Source organism: Marmota flaviventris, chromosome 1 (genome assembly GCF_047511675.1).
Source record: "Marmota flaviventris isolate mMarFla1 chromosome 1, mMarFla1.hap1, whole genome shotgun sequence".
NCBI lineage: Eukaryota > Metazoa > Chordata > Mammalia > Rodentia > Sciuridae > Marmota > Marmota flaviventris.
Genome location: NC_092498.1, coordinates 140,919,218 through 140,941,677, shown reverse-complemented (window position 1 = coordinate 140,941,677; position 22,460 = coordinate 140,919,218).

The window sequence follows — 22,460 nt, the reverse complement described above, 5'->3', positions numbered from 1 at the left end:
TGCCCATAGTCAAGGGGAGGGGGCTGCCGTCCACCACGTGATAAGAGGGGTATCGGAATTTTCGGATGTTTTGAAGCCTCTAAGTCTCCAAGTCACTTTCAAACAGATGGGCCAGAATTTCCTTTCTCAAGCAGGTCATTAGTCTCCAGTCAAACTATTCTACTAATTATTAAAAAAAAAATGACATCCCCAACTTGTCCAGTCTGAACTCTATGCACCCCCTTATCTCTGGAAGGAATGCCCCACCCTGTCTCTTGGCAATCACCTGCATGACGAAACCCTTCTGCCTGTGCAAGGCCAATGCATCCTTACACCCTCCATGAGCTCAGTTTCTTTCTTACCACTTAGTGTCTGCTTGACTCACTGGGCTGTCAATCACACTCTGACAGGTGATACCCATCCCATCCCCCATCTTGCTATTTGGTTCAAATCTTTTAGGATTCAATTTCTCCTGTTGGGAGGCTGCATCTCCTTAGTTCCTTCCTTAGAAAAGTCTTCTTCGTGTTCACCAGTGACTGGGGGCTCACGCTGTACCAGCCACAGTTTGGGGTCCTCTGCTGACTGTAACTGACCTATTCTGGCTGAGAAGCTGGAAACACGGGGATTAGTAAGTAACTCATTATACTGATAAGAAACTAAGGCAGGATGGGCTGCCTTACATGGTCCCCAGGCTCAGGAGGGACAAGGGTAGAGTTCAAACCTATTTCTCCCCATCCCCAGACCCCTCTCTTATCCCTGTTCACTCCTCTGTTACTTTTAGCTACTCTTTTCCCTCATCTTAGGATGCTCAAGGAACACAGCTGATTTGATTTTAATTTCTCTGCCTTGATGGATTTTAATGACTTTGCCGGGGACCTGTCTACAGGGGCAGACACAAAGCAAGCACAAAGGAATTTCTCAGGCATGAATAAAAGTGTACCCAGATACCATTTGTGGTTTGATGGATAAAAAAAAAAATTAAAATTAAAATAAAAAAAAAAAAAGGATTCTCCTTGCAAGGATGATGGCACAGGTTGTAAAGCCTTTGAAGGAATCAGCCAGTCTCCTAGGGGTTTGGTGACCTTTCTTACCTGGTCCTGACTCTTTCCAGCCACAGTTTCTCCAAGCCCCACAAACAAACATCACATCCTCAAAGCTGCAGGTTTCCAGAGGAGTCTCCCACCCCACTGCCCTTCAAAGCCACATGAGTCTCCCCAGTGATGCCATTATAGGTTGGATTGTGTCCCCTAAATAAAGAGGTAAAGTCCTAGCCTCTGGTAGCTCTGAATGAGACCTTATTTGGAAGTGAGGTCCTTGCAGATGAAATCCAGGTAAGAGGAAGTGATCAGGTGGGCCCTAAACCAATATGACTGATGTCCTTATAAGCAGAGAAAAAGAGACAGGAGGGGAGAAGGCTGTGTGACAACAGAGGTGGATCTTAAGGTGATACAGCCAAAGATAGTGCCAGAAAGATTCTGTTGGCAAGCCTTTGTAGTAAACATGGCCCTTCGGCCACCTGGATTGTGGCCCTCTGGCCTCCAGAGTTATGAGGGAATAAATAATCATTGCCTTAAGTCATCCATCCAGTCTGTGGAACTTTGTTACAGCAGCAACAGGAAACTAATACACACTCTATCCTTTTTAATTGCAGGGTTACACTGGAACAAAGTCATTTGTGTGCTTCTGGAGTGAACCTCTTCCAAAAAAGTGGCAACCCCCAGGAGGACATCGGTCTCATTTTGCCTACTGCCATTCTCATGGGGAGCACACAGTAGGCCCTCAAAAAGTAGTTCTTGCCTGCATGCATGAATGGAAGGCCTTTCTCCATATTAGCTAAGTCTCATTCAGGCCTGACACACTTTGTGGAGGCCCAGGACCCCACACATTCATGGTGAGGATGACTTTTTTTTTTTTTAATATTTTTTAGTTGTCAGAGGATCTTTATTTTATGTATTTATATGCAGTGCTGAGAATTGAACCCAGTGCCTCAGACTTGCTAGGCAAGCGCTCTACCATCCAGCCACACCATCCCAGCCCTACAGGGGCCCATTTTGCTGGAGTTTCTCTCACTGGGACACACGGTGAGGACTGTGTGAATTTGGAGGGACCTGGAGGCTTGTAACTTTTCCGCTGTTAAGTGGGTACCCTCTGGATCATCAGGGCCCTGCCCTGTAAGCTCCTCACCTCTGAGCAATTAACTAATGGGTAGTTGGAAGTAATCAAAGACTCCCATCACCGTCGGACAGCCAGGCCTCCTTTGGCATTGTGAAAACAAAGATTATCTGCAACTCACAGGCCTCGAGACCGGGCAAATACACCTAAAAGCTCCACGTATTGACTCAGACTCCTGGCCTCAAATTGAAGAAGGCACAGGCTCCAGCTGCAGACACCTGAGTCTCTTAGGGGCAGAACGGCATTCAGCTGCTAACCTTTCTCCTAAATTGCCCCTCCAAGACAGACCATTATTATAATGAAATACCCGAGCCGGAGCATTCTTGGTTTGGGCTGAAAGGTTTTCTCTCTGCCTGTTCTGCTCACAGGCGCTGCCTTCATTTGGGGAGCTTCCCCTGGGCTGTCTTGAGAGGGCTTCGACAGGTCTCTTTATATTTTATTTGATTTGCTTCATTTCAGCGTGTGGGTCAACGTGCCCCACTCCTAATGATGATGGATACTGGAAAAGATGGGGTAGCCCCAAGAAAGGATTAAGGAAAGAGCCATCATCCCAGTGAGGGGGAAGGAGAGGCAGGCCTCTGGTTCTGGAAGGCACCGCATCCTCCTGCCCCACGAGACGCTGGGGGCCGAGGGAAGAGGTCAGACCCAGGGGGGTTGCAACCTCTGAGGAGGGGGGTGGCTTCAGGAGCTGGGTTGAAGTGCAATGCTAAATTCTGAAACCCGGAGAGCTCACATTCAAGGAAGAAAGTTAGCCCGAGGTCTTGCGTGCCCGTTGACCCCTGAGGTCCTGGATCCCCTGATATCTGTGTCTGCCCTCTCTTCCAGCATCCAGGTGCCACCCCAGAAGTCTCAGATGGGTGGCTCCAGGGCCAAATCTGGCCTTGGTTTGACTCTGCACCATGTGTGATGGTTTTTTGTTTTGATTTGTTTTGTGAATGCTTTTTTGATCAATAATCGAGATAAAGAAAATACGGGGCTGGGTTTGTGGCTCAGTGGTAGAGCACTTGCCTCAAATGTGTGAGGTACTGGGTTCGATTCTCAGCACCGCATATAAATAAAAAATAAAGGTCCATCAACAACTAAAATGAATAAATAATACAATTTTTTTTAAAAATAGGAAGCTTCACATACAAATGTCCAGTTCTTCTTGAAAACTCAGAAAACCTTGCCCATGGGGCTGATTCTCCACATGACAGCCACTTTGGAGTAGAGTTGGAAAGCAGCCTGGGCCACCTTCCTCGGGTCTCTGGGACCTTTCCACCTACCTTTAACACAGCCCTTCTATGTCACCCTTTCCACAAGGCTTTCGATGCCTTCTAGACAGAAAAATTCCCACCCAGGTCTGTGTTTCATTTTGCCTAACTCATTTGAGTAGAGTCTCTGTCAGTCTGGGTTACCTGAATAACTCCATTCATCCCTCATGATTCAGCACAAATGCCACCTGCTCCAGGAAGCCTTCCCTGATTTCTCCCTTCTGCCTCCTACTGCCTTTTCCACTCTGTTCCCCCTACCCACGCTCTGATCATCCGGAATCAAAAGCTCCGTTTCTTTGTCCCTCCTGTTGGGCAGTCAGCTCAGTGTGGACAGAGATTGCTTCTGAGCTCTGTGACCCTAGTGTGACACATGCCTTCTGGCAGCCCAGAGGAACTGTCTTGGGAAGTATCTGCAGAATAGAGAGAGAATGAGATAAAAAGAAGAAAATAACTCAGGGCAGCCAGCCCGCATACTAGTACCAGGGAGACAGAGTGGCAACAGTAATGAGAATAATAATGGCACCTAACACCTGCTGGGGGCTCCCCATGTGAGTCCTCTACATATTAATTCATTGTGTTAGTTCAGATCCTCTGAGAGGCAGACCTGGAAGGAATGAGATGGGCTAAGAGATTCACTGGAGGAGATGCTTTATTTATTTTATTTATAGTATTAAGGATCGAACCCAGGGGTGCTTAACCACTGAGCCACATCCCCAGCTCTTCTTTATACTTTATTTAGAGACAGGGTCTCAGTAAGTTGCTTAGGGCCTTACTAAGTTGTTGAGGCTGGCTTGGAATTAAAAAATCCTCCTGTCTCAGCCTCCCCAGTCACTGGGATAACATGTGATAACATGTGTGTACCACTGTGCCCTGTGGTAGGGGAGATGCTTATGAAGGATACAGGGTAGGGGAGCAGGGCCCGAGGTGGAAGGAGAGGGCAAGAATGGAGGACTGAGCAGGAGGAGCCTGAGGTTACGGGTCTGAGAAAGCCTCTCGAGAGTGATGGGACTTGTACACCAACACTGCGCATCCGGGTGTCCCCAGAAGAGCTGGGCTCCAGTATGTGCTCCACCTTTGGCTGGGGGCCTGGGAGAGCTGGTCCCCCATGGTGGAGAACCCGAGGTGGGTTGGCAGAGGGGTTCCCCAGATGGTCCTCTGTCCTTCAGCAGGCAGGTCTGGGTGGCACAGCCTCAGGCAGCAGCACCCAGTTTATCTCTCAGCAACTCCCAGGAGCTGCTGTTACCACTGCCAGTTTTTTCAGGGGAAGAAACACCGCATTGGCCAAGTGGGATGCGTTGACCCAAAGTCCCAGAGATGGTAAAGATGGAGCCAGATACCAACACCAGAGCTGGCTCCCAGTTCTGCACAGGGGGCCACCCTGCCCTGGCAGGGTCAGCAGCCCTGGGGGAGCAGCAGTGTGGGCTCAGGGTGGCGCGGGGCCCATTGTAGGAGCAGGAGACCCTGAGCCCAGGAGGCCCACCCAGGCTCAGGGCCTCTCCTGAAGCCCGAGGAAGGACCCAGCCAGGCCTGCTCCTGCGGGTTTAGTGGGGGGTTTCCCCTGATCTTGGTCGGTCTCTCCCCACACCCCCATAATAATGGCAACACAGATGACGTCAGCGACGGCTTCTCCATGGTGGGACACTGAAGCCCGGACACCTCTGACCTCTAGCCTCCCAGCGGCCCTGGGAATCGGGAGCCTTCATGCTCCCCATGGCACCGAGAGGGAGACGGAGGCGCAGACCCTCGCCCAGGGCCACAGCTTGGAAATGGCCAAGCCTAGGCGCACGCGGGTGGCCCGGGGTTAAGGCATCGCGCACCAAAGCCAGAAAAAGAAGAAATGGAAAAGGCCCCGCATCTTTGCATCGGATCCATGGATCCATCCAGAGCTGTGGCCCAAAGCAGCAGCCTAGTGACATGCAGGACGTGCGCGTCGCTCCCACAGTCCCCGGCCCCCTGGCTCGCAGGAGTCCAGGGCGGGGCGGTTGGCAGGTGTCCCCGGGGCCTCCTGTCGCCGCAGGTGGCCGGTGCGGGCGGTGGCCGGGCTCTGGCGCCCTGCGTGCGAAGTCGAGGCCGCGCCCCCGCGCCCTGCTCGCGCCCTGCCTGCCGCCGCCACCGCCCGGCCGCCCGGCCACCGCGGCCCCGCAGACTCGGCGGCGCCAGCGCACCTGCAGCGGGGCCGCGGCCCTGATAAGGGCGGGAGGGACTGCGGCGGCGGCCCCTCTGCTGTCCCCGCGCTGTGCCTCCTCCAGCCTCCCGCTTGCCAGGGCTCTCTCTCTCCTCTCTGCCTCTCCCTTAAATCTTCCTCCTCCTCCTCCTCCTCCTCCTCCTCCTCCTCCTCCTCCTCCTCCTCCTCCTCCTCCTGGCCCTCTCCCCCTCCCCGTGGATCCTCCCTTTCTCTCTCCTTCCTCTCCCCTCCATCCTTCACCGAGTCGCCCTCAGCCCTTTCCTCTCTTGTCTTTTGCTCTTTGACCTCTGCCTCCTCCATCCTTTCCTCCCCCTCCCCCAGGCCCCTGCCTGTCCCCTGCCCCTGGTCCCAGAATCCTGGACTCTTCTTCCCCCCCATTGCATGCCCTCCTTCAGGAGCAGCCAGCCCTCCAGAGCCACTGGAGGGGACCAGCCCGACCCCCTGCAGGCGGCACTCGGCAGGTGTCCTGACATCCGTGGGCAGGGGCGCTCACCTGGGAGCCTTTCATCTGAGGCTCTCGGTGCACTTCACAAACAGTCGTTAAGGCCGCCTGGGGGCAGGTCAGGGAGTGTGGCAGCCGGGGCTGTTTGGTCATCTCCATTAGCAATATGCACCCCGCTCCCTTAAATGAGTTCAGTGCTGGGACAGGATCTGACTGACGCCCAAAAGATTACGGTCTCTGGGGTTGCACAGGCCAAAGATGACAACCTGATAGCGCAGGGACAGGAGCCTGCGTGGCTTCCTTCCTGCACAGCAAGCCCCAGCCAGGAGCCTAGGAGCCCACCTGCTCTAGGGGTCAGAACTGGGGCTGGGTTTCTCAGATTGGATGCTGGCCTGGGGGTCCGGCTGGTACCCGGGGCAGGCAGGGATCCCAGCAGCAGCACGCCCCTTTGCTCTTGGATAGATTCTAGAGTACCAGGAAGAAGACGGTGAAGCAGGCTGTATTTGTGCATCCAGTTTTCCTGGGAGCAGTGTCCGTGGTGGGTGCGTCAGCTGAGGACAGAATCTGCCTGGCATGGACATCTCAGGAGCTGGACCCCAGGCAAAGCTACTGGGCAGAGAAAGTAGTTCCTAAAGGACACTCCTTGGCAGCTCTGCCTTCTGACAGCAGTTCACGTCCTTGCGGTGCCATTTCTTCCCACTGTCTATTGAGAAAACATATTTCAGGCTCCTGCTCTGGTAGCCGCAGTCACAATTAGCACTGAACTGATGGTACACGTATCTCCTTGTCAGTAAAGACAGAGCATGCATGCAGAAACCTCCAGGATGGTCAGACTGGGGTAAGGTGACACTGATAGAGTGCTGTATCCATGAGAATATTCTTTCACCAATTCTGCCTCTGGTATAAGAAATTATTGGTCTAATTCTCTCATTGAAACACCTTTGCTGTGTGACCCCAGTCAAATCACTTGCCCTATCTGGGCTTTATCCATAAAATAGGTAATAAGACCTAAAAGGTTTCTTTGACCATTCCAGGCCTCTGACTGTGCCATTGCTTTCTCTAATCTCATGTGCATTTCTCCATAAAAGGGACCTAGTATTTCTTTAATCTCCAGCGGCAGGCCACATTTGCTGTCCCAAGTCCTGTTTTTTTTGTTGTTGTCTTCTTTGCTGTTTGTTTTCATTTTTGGGGGGGTGGGGTGGGGGTGGGGGGTTGTGTTTTTCTAAAAAAAAAAAAAAAAAGACAATAGTAAAGCTCTATGATGTTTTGAAATACTCATGCTAGAATAAGTAGATCCTCAATGTGTAATGAAATATTGAAATCTACTCATTTTCATAGAACACACTAATTTGCTGTTAAGGAGCTGAAAGGTTTTTAAAACTTGTTTGGAAAGAATATTTGCAGATATTTAAAAAGATTCTTCCTAACATTACTTTATTGTTTTCTTAAAAAGCTTTCTTTCTCTGCTTAGCAGGGGGCCAGCTCAGAATAAGATAACAGGATCCATTGCAGAATCTAGAGGAGGGGTAGGCAGGTGTTGACTCCATTCTTTTCAACTTTTCTGTTTGTTTGAACATTTTCATAATAAATGCTGGGTATGAAAGTCTAAGAGGTCCACCAGCATCTCAGAGAATATTGGGTCTGTAAATCAAACTTCTTGTCAAAGATCAGTATCTAGCTAATAACGAAATTGCATGAAGACTCTGACTGCCCAGCCGAGTCTCTTTGAGGAAGAAGAAAGGCAGCTTGCGTGGCTGCCTCGGCTGGGAGCTAGCCTGGAGGAGCCCAGGAGGAGCCTGCCGTGGAGAATTCTAGAATCTGATTAAGCACGGACCGCTGCCTCAAGCTCTGATCTTGGGTGAGTAGGTTTACTGCTCCGTGTCCTGTTTTTCCCTCAGTGAGATGGGAGTTGATAACGCGGGGCTGTTGGGTCCAGCAGGCAGATAACTTCCAGAAAGCCCTTTGAGCTTCTTGTAAATCGCAGTGGAGATATGATTAGGCGCCAGTGTGGTGCAGAGGTGTGTGCCTGGTGACAAGTGGCAACCACCCCACCTGGTGCTGTTGGTCTCATCTCCCTCCTCTGTCCCTCCTCTGTGGCCCCCGCCACCCCCACCCACCCCCCCCCGACCCCCCCCCCCCCCCGCAGCTCCCAGCAGGACGTCTCTGTCACCACACTGTCTCTAAACAGCATCTCTTGCCATTCCGGCCTCCACTCTCTGATCCTGAACCACATACCCTGAAATGCCTTCTTCTGAAACCCAGTGGACCTGGTCACAATATCAGTAAGAACCAGCCATTATTAACAGCAGCCTCTGTATGATCCGAGAGCCCCCGGGCCAAGTTCTCTGAAATCATGCTCTCATTTCATCTTCACATAAACTCTCTGGGGTAAACACATTTATTATCCCCTTGTGGCAGATATTCTTAAGATCCACCCCTACCAACTCCAAAAATATCTTTTCCTAACTTATCTTAGACTTCATTCAGTTTGCGTTTTATCCATTTCCCTGATATTTCAGGGGTGCACATCCATCTATCTGCAAGGTGTGTAGTTGGGTAAACTAGCTGCTGTAACAAGTAAAACTCTCAAGTCTCAGTGGTGTATCATGGTAAAGTGACCTTCTCTACAACACAAGTCAGAAGAGGGCTCGGTTCCATGGGGTCCTTCAGGCACCCAGGATCTTGCCACTTGGTGTCTCTGTCTTCCTCTCTGCCCTGGGAGTCTCCTTTATTGGACAAGTGGATGGGAGGGCAGGGGGCAGTGTTCAGGATGGTGCATTTTCAAGGCCAAGATTGAAGACTGGGAATATCACTAATGCCCACCTGATTTGACCCAACTCCTGGAGATACTGGGAAAAGTAACAGCTTGTTACCAAGAGGAGAAAGGAGAGAATTTGGGGTGGACACCAAGAAGGTTTTGTCCCAAGCTATCAAGAATACACAGATGGAGAAAAGACATGTTCTTTTTCAGTTGATGATTCCAAGGTTGAGCATTTTCAGGGCTGATTACCCCCCCCCCCCAGCCCTGAGCAACCTCTTGCAACTGATCTTTCAGTCATTACCTGATACAGCTGATATTTCCACCCCCTTGAAGAGAAGCAGATTTAAAACTACCTGCCCTGGAGATCTTAACTCCCTGCTAATGGAACTTCCTCAGGCAATAAAAGGAAGCCCATCCACTGCCAAGTTCAAGACCTCTCAGAGATTCCCCAAGAATGTCTCCTCTGCTGGCAAGTCACCTCCTCTGCCACCATGATCACGGTGCTCTTTGCAGGTTCCTGAACACACTAGGCAGTTGAACATACGCCACTCTGTAGCTAGAAAACCCATCACTAGGCCCCAACAGCAGCCCCAGAGCCACCATTTCAGGAAGTACAATAAAGAACCCAAGTTGTTGGCAAATTGCATTACCTAACTGTTTTCTTAGCAATGATCGAAACCTGAGGTTGGACCATGTGGCTCAGGGGTGAATGAATGAATAAAGGCCTCAGTAGGATCAACAGTCAGTCAAGAGTCTGCCCACCAAGCAGAGGGCTATTTCAAGGGTGAACCTGAGGGAAACACTGTGCTTAGAGGAGGTGCTCTGTGCATGACATACTCCACTCCTCACCTATTTCAGTGGCTGTACCTGCATCCTGCATGTCCTGTCCCCAGGTCCTTCATGTCCTGGTTATACAGTAACCCCAGAAATAAAACTCATTGCACTCTTGAGACAACACTGATATCATAAATGAGGTCATCTTCTCCTGCCCCCGCCTTCCATTCAAGTCAGTTCTGTCCGTGTTCATTGAGAAATTTCAAGTTCTCGGGCACACTTATACCTTCCGGAGGTCTCTGAATTTTTAAGAAAAAAGCAAGGACAATATACTTGATCTGAACCCATTCATTCCAAATGTCCCGCAAAGAACCGTGCACAGGGAGGTGTTTGTGATTTGGAAACTGCTTTCAGCCCTACCATACCTCTAAAGATTCTGTTTACCCTTGACCTCGAGTCTCGGTGGTAGAGGCCAGAGATGCACTATAGAGTACAGAACCCCCTGCCCGCTAGGAAAGAATTCTCCAGCCCCAAATATCAATCATGCTGAGGTGGAGAAACTCTGGGGTAGAAATGTACGTAGCACTATCTTAAAAGTTAATGAATATCTTCATTTGTAACTTCTTTTATTGTTTTTCACTATGAACTTGGAATATTTAGGTTTTTCCATTTTTCTTCCTTATCAAGTTCAATAGCACATCCTTTACAATTTTTTTCCTCTGAGAACATTGATTAATCTTACTTATTAAACTATGGCCATTTTTGGTTTTTATTTTCTGATTTTATATTAACTATTTGTTCGCTTCTGCTTTGACTTGGTTGGTCTCCATGTTCTTCTTCTAACTTCTTTCACTAGAAAACAGGTATGAATCCACAAAATCCATTGTATGGGAGGTCCTGAGTGGCACACACGGTGACCTAAGGTGATTTTAATCACCAAAGTCACGCCAAGTGGAAGGGGGGAGGGGGAGGCTGAGACACACATCTTGACCTGTTCTCCATCAGAAATTCCAACTCCAAATCCTGGGTCCAGCCAACTCACTGTGTTTTAATTAAACCCGCTAATGTCCACACGTACACACAAGAAGACCTCCCACACACACACAAATAAGCAGAAATTTAGGTGTTTGGTTTTTTTTTTTTTTTGATGATATGTTAAGTCAGGTCTGTCAATGTTCATTGAGGGATTTCAAGTTCTCGGGCGCTCTTGTATCTTTGACTTTAATGACAGGTGGGATAGAGGCAAGCAAGTGATGGGAAGACATTGGGACAGCTGGAAGGTACATGCAGCTCAAGAAAACCACCAAGAGTGAACGGGAAATGTGGTGCTGGTGAGAAGACAGAGAGCAGAAGACAGACCTTGTCAAGGACAGGTCTCTGGGAGCAAAGGAAGGTGATGCCTGATAACGGTGGTCCTCCCAGCATCCTCCCAGGTGACAGACACTGTCACTCCAGCTTCCCAGGTGGGGATGTGGAGGAGGATCAGAAAGTCGGGGAGGTTTCCAAGTCCAAGAGCTACAGGAGACAAACCCCGTGCGTTCTTCTGATCCCACAAACCCACATCTCCCCCGCTCCACCAGGACACCGCGCTTCCTTGCAAATTACCCCTCACAGGTAAGAACTAGTCCAAGCAATCACTACAAAGCAGCTCCCCAACCCTCCGCTTCGAGGAAAACACCCACAGCTAAGAATTCGGCTAAGCTGGGAAAAGTCCGCAAGAGGAACATAAATCTCTAATTTACAAGAGCAAGGAAAATCCCCCTTGGGAAGGTTCTGGAGACAGCTCACAAAGGCAGAAGTCTGGGAATTTAGAAAGAAAAGCTAAAATGGGTTCAGTGACGAATCTCTTGAGTTGTCACATCCTGGGGGCACCCACATCCCGTGGAGATTGATGGCAGAGAAGCTTATTATTTATCATGTGAATGTTGCCAAATGCCCAATGGGGCGGTGAGGGCGGAGAGGACTAAACTTCCCCTCTCTGTGGCATCTCCATGCAGTTGGGTAGCTCTGCCTCTGCTTGGGTTTTGCCTAGGAGACTTCTTTAACTCAGCGGACCACCCCCGGATGTTGAGATCTAGAGATTGCCAAGGAATGACCTCTGCAGAGAACTCAGGGTGAGGCGGAGGAGGCAGTCCACTAACGAACAGCTACAACAGTGTCCTCCACCAACCGGATGTTGCTGCCAAAGAATAGTGAGGTTGGGTGGGAGGGGAAGTGCTCCATGGCTCCATTCCAAAGGTGGGTCTCTCCACCCCATGGCTTCTCTGAACCTTAGCTCTGCCAAGGTCTCTTAGTAAATTTCCCCAAGTGGGATGGAGCGAGTTTCTGCAGCTACAGAGGGAAGAGCATTCTTTGTCCAAGGAACAGCTTAGAGAATGGCTGCTCCTCATCTCTGCTGGAGGAATCTAGCATAAGGGGGAGAAGCGCTAGATAGGATTGGGGTGTGTGCAGTGTACAACTGGAGGTGAAAGGTAAAATTGGGGGAAACCTGGCAGCGATGAAGAAGGACCAATTGAACAGGTAGAGATGGAGGCAGGGACATGAGCAATACCCCCAGTCAGGACTCGGGGTCACAGATCACCTGGAACATTTAGAAGGTGGGCGGGGAGCTGGGAGAGGTTCTAGACTTGCAGAGCATGGTGCGTCTGTGCCTCACACCTGAACTTCACCTGCTGCCTTTGCAGAAGCAGCAAAGCCACCTGGGAATTCTCTCAGACTGAGACCGGCCTTTCCTATTATTTATTTATTGGGGGTAAGGGGGTACCAGGGATTGAACTCAGGGGCACTCGACCACTGAGTCACCTCCCAGACCTATTTTGTACTGTATTTAGAGACAGGGTCTCACTGAGTTGCTTAGTGCCTTGCCATTGCTGAGGCTGGCTTTGAACCCGTGATCCTCCTGCCTCAGCCTCCCGAGCTGCTGGGATGACAGGCATGTGCCACTGCGCCCGACTTTCCTATTATTTCTAAGACAGTAAAGTCTGGTGGGTGTTGGAGCTTATCCATGGGTTTCAGAAAATCCCAGCTCTACATCTTTCTATTTTTTGACCTTGGAGAAGTCATCGCTTCTGGCTTAGCCCCGATTTCCTCATCTAGAGACCCTGGCTGGTCTCTATACTTTCTTTGCGGTGGGTGGGAAATGCTTCACAAGGGTTAGGACCATGGACTCCAGCCAGACTGCAGCTTACAAATTCTGTGATCTTGGGTGAGTTACGTAAACTCTTGTACCTTCGTATTCTTATCTGTAAGTTGGGGGTTAAATTGTATCAACCTCATAGAGCTGTGAAGCTGAATTGGCTTAATTCTACAGAACCATTTCAGCACATGACAAACAGCTATAGACGTGTCTGCCTGTCCTCAGCAGATGGCTTCTTCCTCTGCTGATAGGCTGTGACCCAAACGTGAGTCCCTACAGGCTGCCACTTCCCTGTGGGTCTCACTGGTTTAGAGACAAGGTGGAGAATCTATTTGCCTTTTTCTTCTGGGACCCAGGAACCCAGAGACCATACACTCACCACTGAGACAGGCTGAGCCTCTACCGAAATTGCTGAACTCAGACAATGCCCGTATGTTCTTCTTCTAAAACTGGGTGGGGAAATTTCCTTAGAAGCTGAGTAACTCTGTCCGTGTTTTCTTGCTGGACATCTTAGATGTATTCATTCTTCCCATCCACAAAGATTTACTGAGCCCCTGCTGTGTGTGCAGTACCCAGCAGGCAGTAAAAAATAAGACAGTGTGAGCTGATCCTCATAATTATGTGTTTATGTAGTATACATATGTATGTATGATGCCTATCGTGTTTTGTGTATGTACATGTGTACATAGGAACACACACAACAGTTACCCACTTACCTGTAGTAATTTGCACAGATTCAATAACCTGTGGTCCCCCTGTGGTCCAAAAATCTTAAGAGCAAAATTCCACAAATATCAATTCATAAGTTTTGATGTGCACGCCACTCTGAGTACTGTGATAAAATCTTGTGCCATCTACCTCATCCCTGCAGGGACGTGAATCATCCCTTTGTACACTGGATCCACATACCCCTCTGATGAAAGGGACTACTGTATATATGACAAAAGGTGAAAATCTAATAGGGAGACAGACATATTGAAATAGGTTTTATTCTGGTGAAAAAAAATAAAGAAAACAACCAACTGAAATAAATCAGATCTGCTGCAAAATATTTCTTGCTATGAACACAATATATATAGATTTTTTCAGTTTAATCCAATTTGACAACAATTCAATGAGCACCTACTAAGTATATAGACCCATGCTAGGTTCCCTGAGGATTCAGTGATGAATCAAAAGCTCCCCTCCTGAAGCTTAAACTCTGGAATGAATTATGAGCCAAAGATGTTTTTTTTTTTTTTTTCCTCAAAATGCCCGTTGCTAGCAGGGAGAGGAAGCAGTGTGGCTTTGTGGGTGGTGCCTGGAGTCTGCTCTCAGGTCACCTAAGTGCAGCCTACCTGCATCAGGTACCTCCTAGCTGCAATCTGGTCAAGTGACCTCATAGCCTGAGTCTCAGTTTCTTCTTCTGACAAACCATGCATAAAATGAGCTCCTGCCTCACGGGGTGGTTGTGCAAACTTGATAACGTATGGTGTGTCATGGCTGAACAAGGGACCTGTCTTGCGTAAACACTCCCAAAGCTATTATTATTGCAAGCATTTTAGTGAGAACACAGGAGTCGAAGAGCATTATTTTAAAAGCACATTTATTGAATTAGTAAAGGGCTGGATGTCATGAAACAAGACTTTATTAGGATTTTGCTTTTTTTTCTCCAATGGAAATTCTTGGTTTTTTCCAATAGTCAGAATGGACCTCGCTGCCTTTCCTTGCAAAACTGGCTTACTTTGAAAGACCCTGAACTCAGCTTCCTCTTGCCTTAAGACAAGTCCTACTTGTCAACCTCTATCTAGGCTACAGGACTTATTTAACGTGATCAACTGTCCCAGGTCTGCAGGGCCTGAAGCGTTTTCCAGGATGTGAGACTTTCAGTGCTAAAGCTGGGACAGTCCTGGACACGCCAGAATTGTTGCCCCCCCCCCCACTGCCTGGCATTCTGACACAATGCAGGGTGCAGGTGCACATGTCAAGTCTCTGTGTGCATGCACATGGCACATGGGCATCACATAGCCGTGCCACACATGGAGGACAAGGTCCATGTGACAGAGTGCCAGGAGCATGGGTACATCCACTCTCATGGCAGTGTCTCGGCCACCACTGCACGCACTTGGTGACTCAACAGCCTTCTAAGCAAGAAAGGACAAGAAAGATTTTCAAGCCTTCTGGACCTCAGCCTCCAACTACTCAGGGCCATCCTGGTTGACAGTCATCGTGACCCTTGAGTCACTGAGAAGCTTCAGGACATGGATGGGGAAGGAGAACCAGCAGGCCCATGTGGAGTACCAAATGAGAACTGTGGCTTTGTTCTGAGGGTAGGTGTTGGATGCAAATGTTGGCTCTGTTCTTTCTAGCGATATAAATTTGGACAAACTATCTACCTACCGCTTCGGAGCCTCATCTTCCTCTTTGGAGAACCACATGAGATAACCCACGGGCACAGAGACAGGACATCATCGATGATGACCGTCCTGACAGTCCTCGTTACTACTGTATTGACATTCTCGTGAATGTTATAGACATCATCACAGACTGGGAACAAGCTCTTCCTCAGTTCTTAAAATAGCTACCAAATCTCAGACCAACACTTTCAAGAACAACAGCAATAACTTGGAAGTGGTGGTGAGTCTATTTACAAGATTTTTTTAAAAAAAATGATGCTTAGAGAGATTTAACATTACAAAAACATAATTAGGGTTTTTTTTTAATGTATGATTTTTTTTCCAACCATGGAAATGACAGTTCTTCCAAATCCTCTTGTTCTAATTTAATCTCTTCCAAAGTATGTTCAGGGAAAGTGTGTATGCTTTCATGAAATAAATAAATAGAGGAGATTCAATTAAATGGGCTTGGGAGACATTGAGCTAAACCAAATTTTAGTGTTGGTTTTTTTTTTTTTTTTTTTTTTTTTTTTTTTTTTTTTTGTCTGCAGGACTTCTCCAAGATCTTACTCCATAGATCAGTTGCATGACCATCCAAAAAAGAAAAGAAGTTAGCTGCAGGCCATGCTGTCTTATTTGGCCATGCTGTCCATTGCCTGTGGAACATGAACTAGTGGACTGGAAGAGGGTAGATTGAATTAGGAAAACCCCGATGTAGATGTTCCTGCCAGAGTCCCAAGTTCCACCTCATCTAGGTCCACACCCCATCTCCTGGCTTCTTTGAAGTTGATACATTATTTCTGGCCTCTGAGTTCTTCCACTTGGCCACCCAAGTGCTCTGACTCATTTCTGCCCTTGGCCTTTACTCTTGGGTGAGTCTGGGTTTCCCCTGCTGACCTCCTAGGAAGCAAAACACTAGGCTCTGAACAGCCATAGGACCCTTTCTCTCTTTCTCAATCCTCCTTTCTAAGAAACTGGGGTTTGTTTTGTTGTTGTTGTTAAGTTTATTTTTTCATTTCTTAATTTGGACATATATGTTTTTTAAGAAAATTTGTTGGTGCGTTATGATTATACATAATAGTTGGATTTGTTATGCCACATTCATACTTCACATGATACAACAAATCTCATTCCCCAGTACCTCCCCTCCCCACACTTTCTCCTCCTCCGTCTCCCTAATCTGCCTCCCTGACTCTACTAATCTCTCTTCCATTATTATTATGAGTAGTAGTATTTTAATTAGTGATTTATAATTGTATATACGAGTAAGATTCATTGTGGTGCATTCCTACGTGGATGGGTTCCTTTTTGAAATAAGATATTTAATTTCTCTTAGGAGAATGCTGTCCTGTAAAGAGCAGGATGGAGAGACTGGTGACTGTCACCATGATGTCATCATCAACAGCTCATCTACCAGAGCACATACGGAGTTCCAGGCCCTGTCCTACACCCCAGTGAAGTACCTGCTATTATAAGTGGGTAAACTGAGGTTATGGGAAGATCCATCTTTCCCATGATCCCTCAGCTGTTGCAGAACCTGTGTCTACTTGAAGGGTCTCTTTCCCGACCAGAAAATGGACTTCATCCTGAATTCTTAAACCACATGATGCTGGTTCTCTCAAAAATACCAAGCAATTAAAAATCTTAAGTGAACTCTAATAGTCAGAACTACACCAAGATTATTATTAATACAACGGGGACCCCCCAAACTTCAGATCCCCCCAAACACTAACTTAGGATGCCTCAAAATAAAAGATGTAGCCCAAGCCCCATAAAATAGGGCAGCCAACGGCCTGGGTACTGGGTAACCACCTCCGCCTGGTACTTCACCTGGGCAAGAGCCTCGTGTTCCACACTGACGGGGGTCACAGATGTGTTCCCTCATTCCACCTGTGCGTCAGGGTTTCCTCATCTCTATGATGGGACGGCCCTCGAGGGCCACATGGGCAAAGCACACTTCCTGGACTGTGCTTCTCAGAGGTGGAATCCTTTGACTTATTAATGAGGGCCTAGGATCGCCTCCACCCACGTTCCTACCCCAGCCAGGGGAGATAACGCGCTGCCCGACTTCCTGCATCAAACTGTCTGCTGTCACATTGTTGGCGCCATCAAGGTGACTGGCGCCACCGCCACCTCCCCCTGTGAGGTGGCAGCTTATCGTCTGCGGGCAAAGCGATGCGTGTGTCCACACAGGGGAAATTGTACAGGGCACTTGCAGGCTTGTAAAAGGTGCTATATAAATCAATTATTAATACTGATCAGAGCATCAGAGAAGGGAGCCCTGGTGACGGGCACCACACCCTCTGTGACGCAGCTCTCAGGAGCCAGGTATCTCACAGAGTATGAAGAGATGTGAGGAGACAGGACCTGAGAGAGATAAGAATGAACTTCGCCACAGAACCCACCTGGCCCTGCAGGAACCTCCCCTTGACAGGCAGCAATGAGTAAAGAAAGTTCTGGAACTTTATTTTGAGAGTGAGTGAGGTCTTAGAGCCAGCACCAAGTTCTGGGCCCTTTGTTGAATCCGTTCAGGATGGTAGTTGGCCCACATTGGACTCTGAGGAAATGGGACCCACCAAGAGAGGTACCCTCAGGAGCTGTACCTCGAGTCTTGCCTCTGGGAGGCTCTGCTGATCCCCACACTTTCTCCTCCTCCGTCTCCCTAATCTGCCTCCCGGACTCTACTAATCTCTCTTCCATTATTATTATGAGTAGTAGTATTTTAATTAGTGATTTACTCCTGGGGTCCACCTATGTGGATTGTGAGCTTGGGATAAAAGGAACCATTTCTTCATGTAATGGATGGGATGAGTGGATTTTATGTTTATTCTAGGACATTCTATGCTGGATGTGGAAACCCTCTGAGAATATTTGCGTTTCTCCACGGGCGAAGTGGAAATGATACAAACAAACAAAACAAAAATTTAAAAAATAAATAGCTTGCCAACAAAGGTGGTGTCACAAGCCTGACATCCCAGCAGCTCTGGAGGCTGAGGCAGGAGGCTGAGGATCGCGAGTTCAAAGCCAGCCTCAGCAAAAGCGAGGTGCTAAGCAATTCAGTGCGACCCTGTCTCTAAATAAAATACAAAACAGGGCTGGGGGTGTGACTCAGGGGTCGAGTGCCCCTGAGTTCAATCTGCTCCCCAAATAAATAAATAGTTTGCATGGCACGGAATCAACTAGTTTAAAGGTGTCATATTCAAAATAGATGGCGATTAATAATAACTTTTTAAAGATAGGGGATCCCTGTCCTGAGGCGTGGGGGGATGATAATAAAAGTGAGAATTTGTCCAGCATGACCTTCCTGAGACTCAAAAGTACCAAGAAAGCATAGGAGGAAGCAAGGGGTCTTGAGGGCAAAGAGACCCAGGGAGTCGGGGTGCAGAGAAGGCCCTGGGCCGGGGAGCGGTGATGATCTAGATGGCACATTCATCAATGAGCACACACGAGACAAGCGCTGCCCGCGGTAAATGTCGAATAGATGGTAAGAGTCAACGTTTCTCTCCTGCTCTAGGCCACAGGTAATAAGGGAAGCCTTCACACCTGGTATTTTTTCTCTGTGCTCCACATGCTCTATTCTGAGCCTAGATCCTAAGCACTTAGGAGGGGCTTCATGTGTCTGTTGCAGAAATCAGTGACCATGAGTGAACTGATTGCCAGCAGCCCATATTGACGTACTGCCAATGGCCCAAAGGAAGGGAAAGAGGAATTGACATTTTTTAAGCACCTACTCTGTGCCCAGCGCGATTCATCCTCCCAAGAGCCCTAAAACCAGGGAAATAAGGGTTAATTCTCAGCGGATGGAGGCTCACAGAGGCCAAGATACTTGCCCAAGGTCCCATGGTCACCAAGTGATCAAATCAGGATTCGCAGCCACCACCACCACCACCACCACCACCGCTGCCGCCACCCCCACTCACTCTGGCTCAGCAGCCCGTGATATGTGACATGTGACATGAAACCTTCCCTGACCCCAGGTATTTCCCACTGAGAGAGTTAGTCACTGCTGTGCTTGATGGCTGGGCGGGCTGGCAAGGCAGGGCCTTCCATGGAATTTCTCTGGGGCCCTTATCTTTATTAACTGTGAATTTATCTCCCTGCAGAGATAGGGCTCCAGGGGAAGGGCCCCCTCCCTGTCCACATCAGACGAGTCCTACCTGCTCCAACAGATCAGCAGGCAATTGGCAGCCTTAGAATTACCTCCTTCCTCACCTGGCCCCTCCCTCAAGTCCATAAACACCTCCACCATAAACACCGTCACCAGACCAAAGGGAGGTACGGGAGGTGAAGGCTGGTGGCCTTGATAAGGCCAAAGCTTCTCACAGCGCCAGCTACAAGTTCTTGTCCTCCAGTGAGGGGAACAGAAGATAAAGGGTCAATGGGGTGATCAGGCCCGGACAGAGAGGGACTGCACAGGGGGAAGGGAGCCAGGCTATCTAATTAGCAAGAGGCTGACCCTAGGGGGTCCCTCCTAGCGGTGACATTCTGTGGATTCATGGCAAGCTACATGGAAAAGTCAAAGGAAAGGGTTCTGAGAAGGTGTAGGAGAGGGCTTGTCCCACCTGCTGTGCACAATCCTGCTCCTTCCAGAGCCAAGGAAGCATAAATTGGTTTCCCCCAAATCACATCGAAGTCTCCCCTCTCAGAGTGGCCTGGGAGTTAATGCCCCCTGTGACCTAATAGTGTGATTAAACTAACCCAGCCATGCCACCCTAGGTCATCATCTGGACCCAGGGCCCCCCAAGAGTCTTTATTTTCCACAAGTCTTATGGTCCTAAAAGGTTCTCACTCCTGATGCTTGAAGTTTCAAAGTCTCCCATTGCTGGGTGAATCCTAGTGAGCAGAGTTATTTACTAAGTACTGTGCAAAACTCTGCATGTCTGATTTTCTTATTTCTTTGCTTCTTTCTAATGCCAGTTTTTTTTTTTTTGAGGGGGGGGGGGTACTGAGGATAGAGCACAAGAGTGCCTTACCACTGAGCCACATTCCCAGCCCTTTATTTTTGTTTAATTTTGAATCAAGTTCCTTCTAAGTAGCTGAGGTCCTCACTAAGTTGCTGAGACTGGCCTTATATTTGAGATCCTCCTGCCTCAGCCTCCCAAGGCACTCGGATGACAGGCTGCTGGGTCCAACATTCTAACACAAGTTCTGAATGCCCACCCTGTGCTGGATGTTGGATTGCAAACCCTGGGATGCTAAAGTCTCCCAGTTGTAATGCATGGCTTCCTGAACCCTTGCTGTAGTGAGAAGAGTGAAACCTCCAGGAAACTGTTAACATCCTGTAGCAAAGTAGGGAATGGGAGAGGGTATGGTGGGATTTCAAAGGAAGCCCCAAGTGGGCTTGCTCTTGCTACATCGCAAATATTTCTCCACCCCTTTACCCATTTGGAGTCAGCCAATTGTTGGAGAATGTGAAATCAGTTTTTTTTCTATACTATCAGTTGAATCCAACTCATAAGGTAAAACTGCTCTTCTAATTCGCATCACACATTCCAAGGTTCAGTACAAACAGGTTGGGACGTCTACACCTTGGGATTCTCTGCTGCTCAGTTCTGTGCCCCTCTAGGTGACACGAGATAGCCCCCACTCCCAGTGCTTTAAAACTCGAAGCCACAATCTGATTTTCAAAATCACTCTTCTCATGCTTAACGATGTCCCTGACAGTGTTAATATATTTGAAAGATTCTGAAGGTCCATCAATAAAAGAATGGCTAAGAAGCTGTTGGGCAGTGTTTAAAGATAAATAAAAGGGCTTTTACGGTCACGCAAAAGAAACTTCTAATGCTGGACAAAAGAAAAACAGAACAAAATAATATTTTACATTTTTAAGTCAGTTTGGAAAATCAATAATAAGGAAAGACTAAAATGTTGATAGAAGCTGAACTTGGGTAGCGGACAGTGTAGTAGTTTTAAAATCTGTGATTTGGTGTTGGGGTTCTTTGGAGGAGATCTCGGCCCCTTTCGACTTGGATTTCTTTGGGTTGATGAATCTTCTCCCTCACCCTTTCCTCTTCTCATAATATTCTCTGTCTCACAGGGATGCTGTCAGATTTAAGAGGACTAATTCAATATATAATATAAGAAATGATGAATACTGAAAGCCATGGTAGGGGTATATATTTGCAAAGTGTTAGGGGTGTGTATTTTAATGTTTTCCATAATTTAAATACACTATTTGTTTCATCAGAAACAGACTGACATTAGGCATTTTTAAATCTTGCAATTAAAAACAGAATTCCAGATGTCAAACTGCCTTCAAATAAGTTCCGTTCTATGCAAAGTAATTGGCTAGGCTTGGTAGGGGGTGCAGGATTAATAACTCTGAGCAAGGTTTAAATGCTGAGAGGGATCATTTCTACCTTTTTAGAAAAATCTTCACAAATTGTGACAGAGCATTTGATTTTTTGTTTGTTTGGGGATTAAACCCAGGTGTGCTTAACCACTGAGCAATATCCCAGCCCTTGTTTTGTATTTTATTTAGAGATACAGTCTGTCTGAGTTGCACAGTCTCGCTAAATTGCTGAGGCTGGCCTTGAACTTGTGATCCTCCTGCCTCAGCCTCTTGAGCCTCTGGGATTACAGGTATGCACCAACCACAGATTCAGATGAAGGGTCTGAATCTGTTTGTCCTGAGTATAAGGTAAGACTAGCTTTGAAAGCAGAGAGCATATTTTTTGCTGAGCATGTAAAGTCAACTTGTGAGTAGCTGAGGGTGGGGATGAGGCTCAGTGGTAGATGCTGGCCCCCAATCATGCCCAGGACCCTGGGTTCAATCCCCAGCACCCCAAAACAATAAAAATAAATAAGTAGCTGAGCAGCACAGATGAACCAACACTTAGAGTGTAAATTTCTAAGTACCCAAAGCTTTTGATGCACCAAATATCCTTGAGCCAGCTCAAGATTCAGAAAACAAACGAGGAGAAATTGTTCATCTAGGAGGAGTTTGGTAAACAGGGACAAAACTTCAAGAAGTAACTCCCCCAAGCTCTTGCTCCGATTCCCAGAGTCCCAGGACCTGTGTGTGGTCCTGCTGAAACAGACCCCAGGATGGCAAGCTCACTGCCTTTCATCTGACCCTCATAGCAGCTGAAAATTTTTCAGAAATTCAGTCTTGATTCTTCCAACCTGGATGAGGAACAATATTTGAAATGATGAGGACCAAAGCACAATAGGAAATGCGCCATTGTCTTCCCCAGGCCCGGCTCACTCCTGTGTGCCCAGAATATAGCAGACACAGGAGAAATGGATGCAGCCATGAACCTGGGAACTGGGGTGCAAAAATTACCCAGAAGAATCGTAGGTATTGAGGCTGGGCTGGGCACTAGGCTTCCCAGGAAGTGTCAGTTACACATAAAAGTCACCTTCTCCAAACACCCAGGTCCC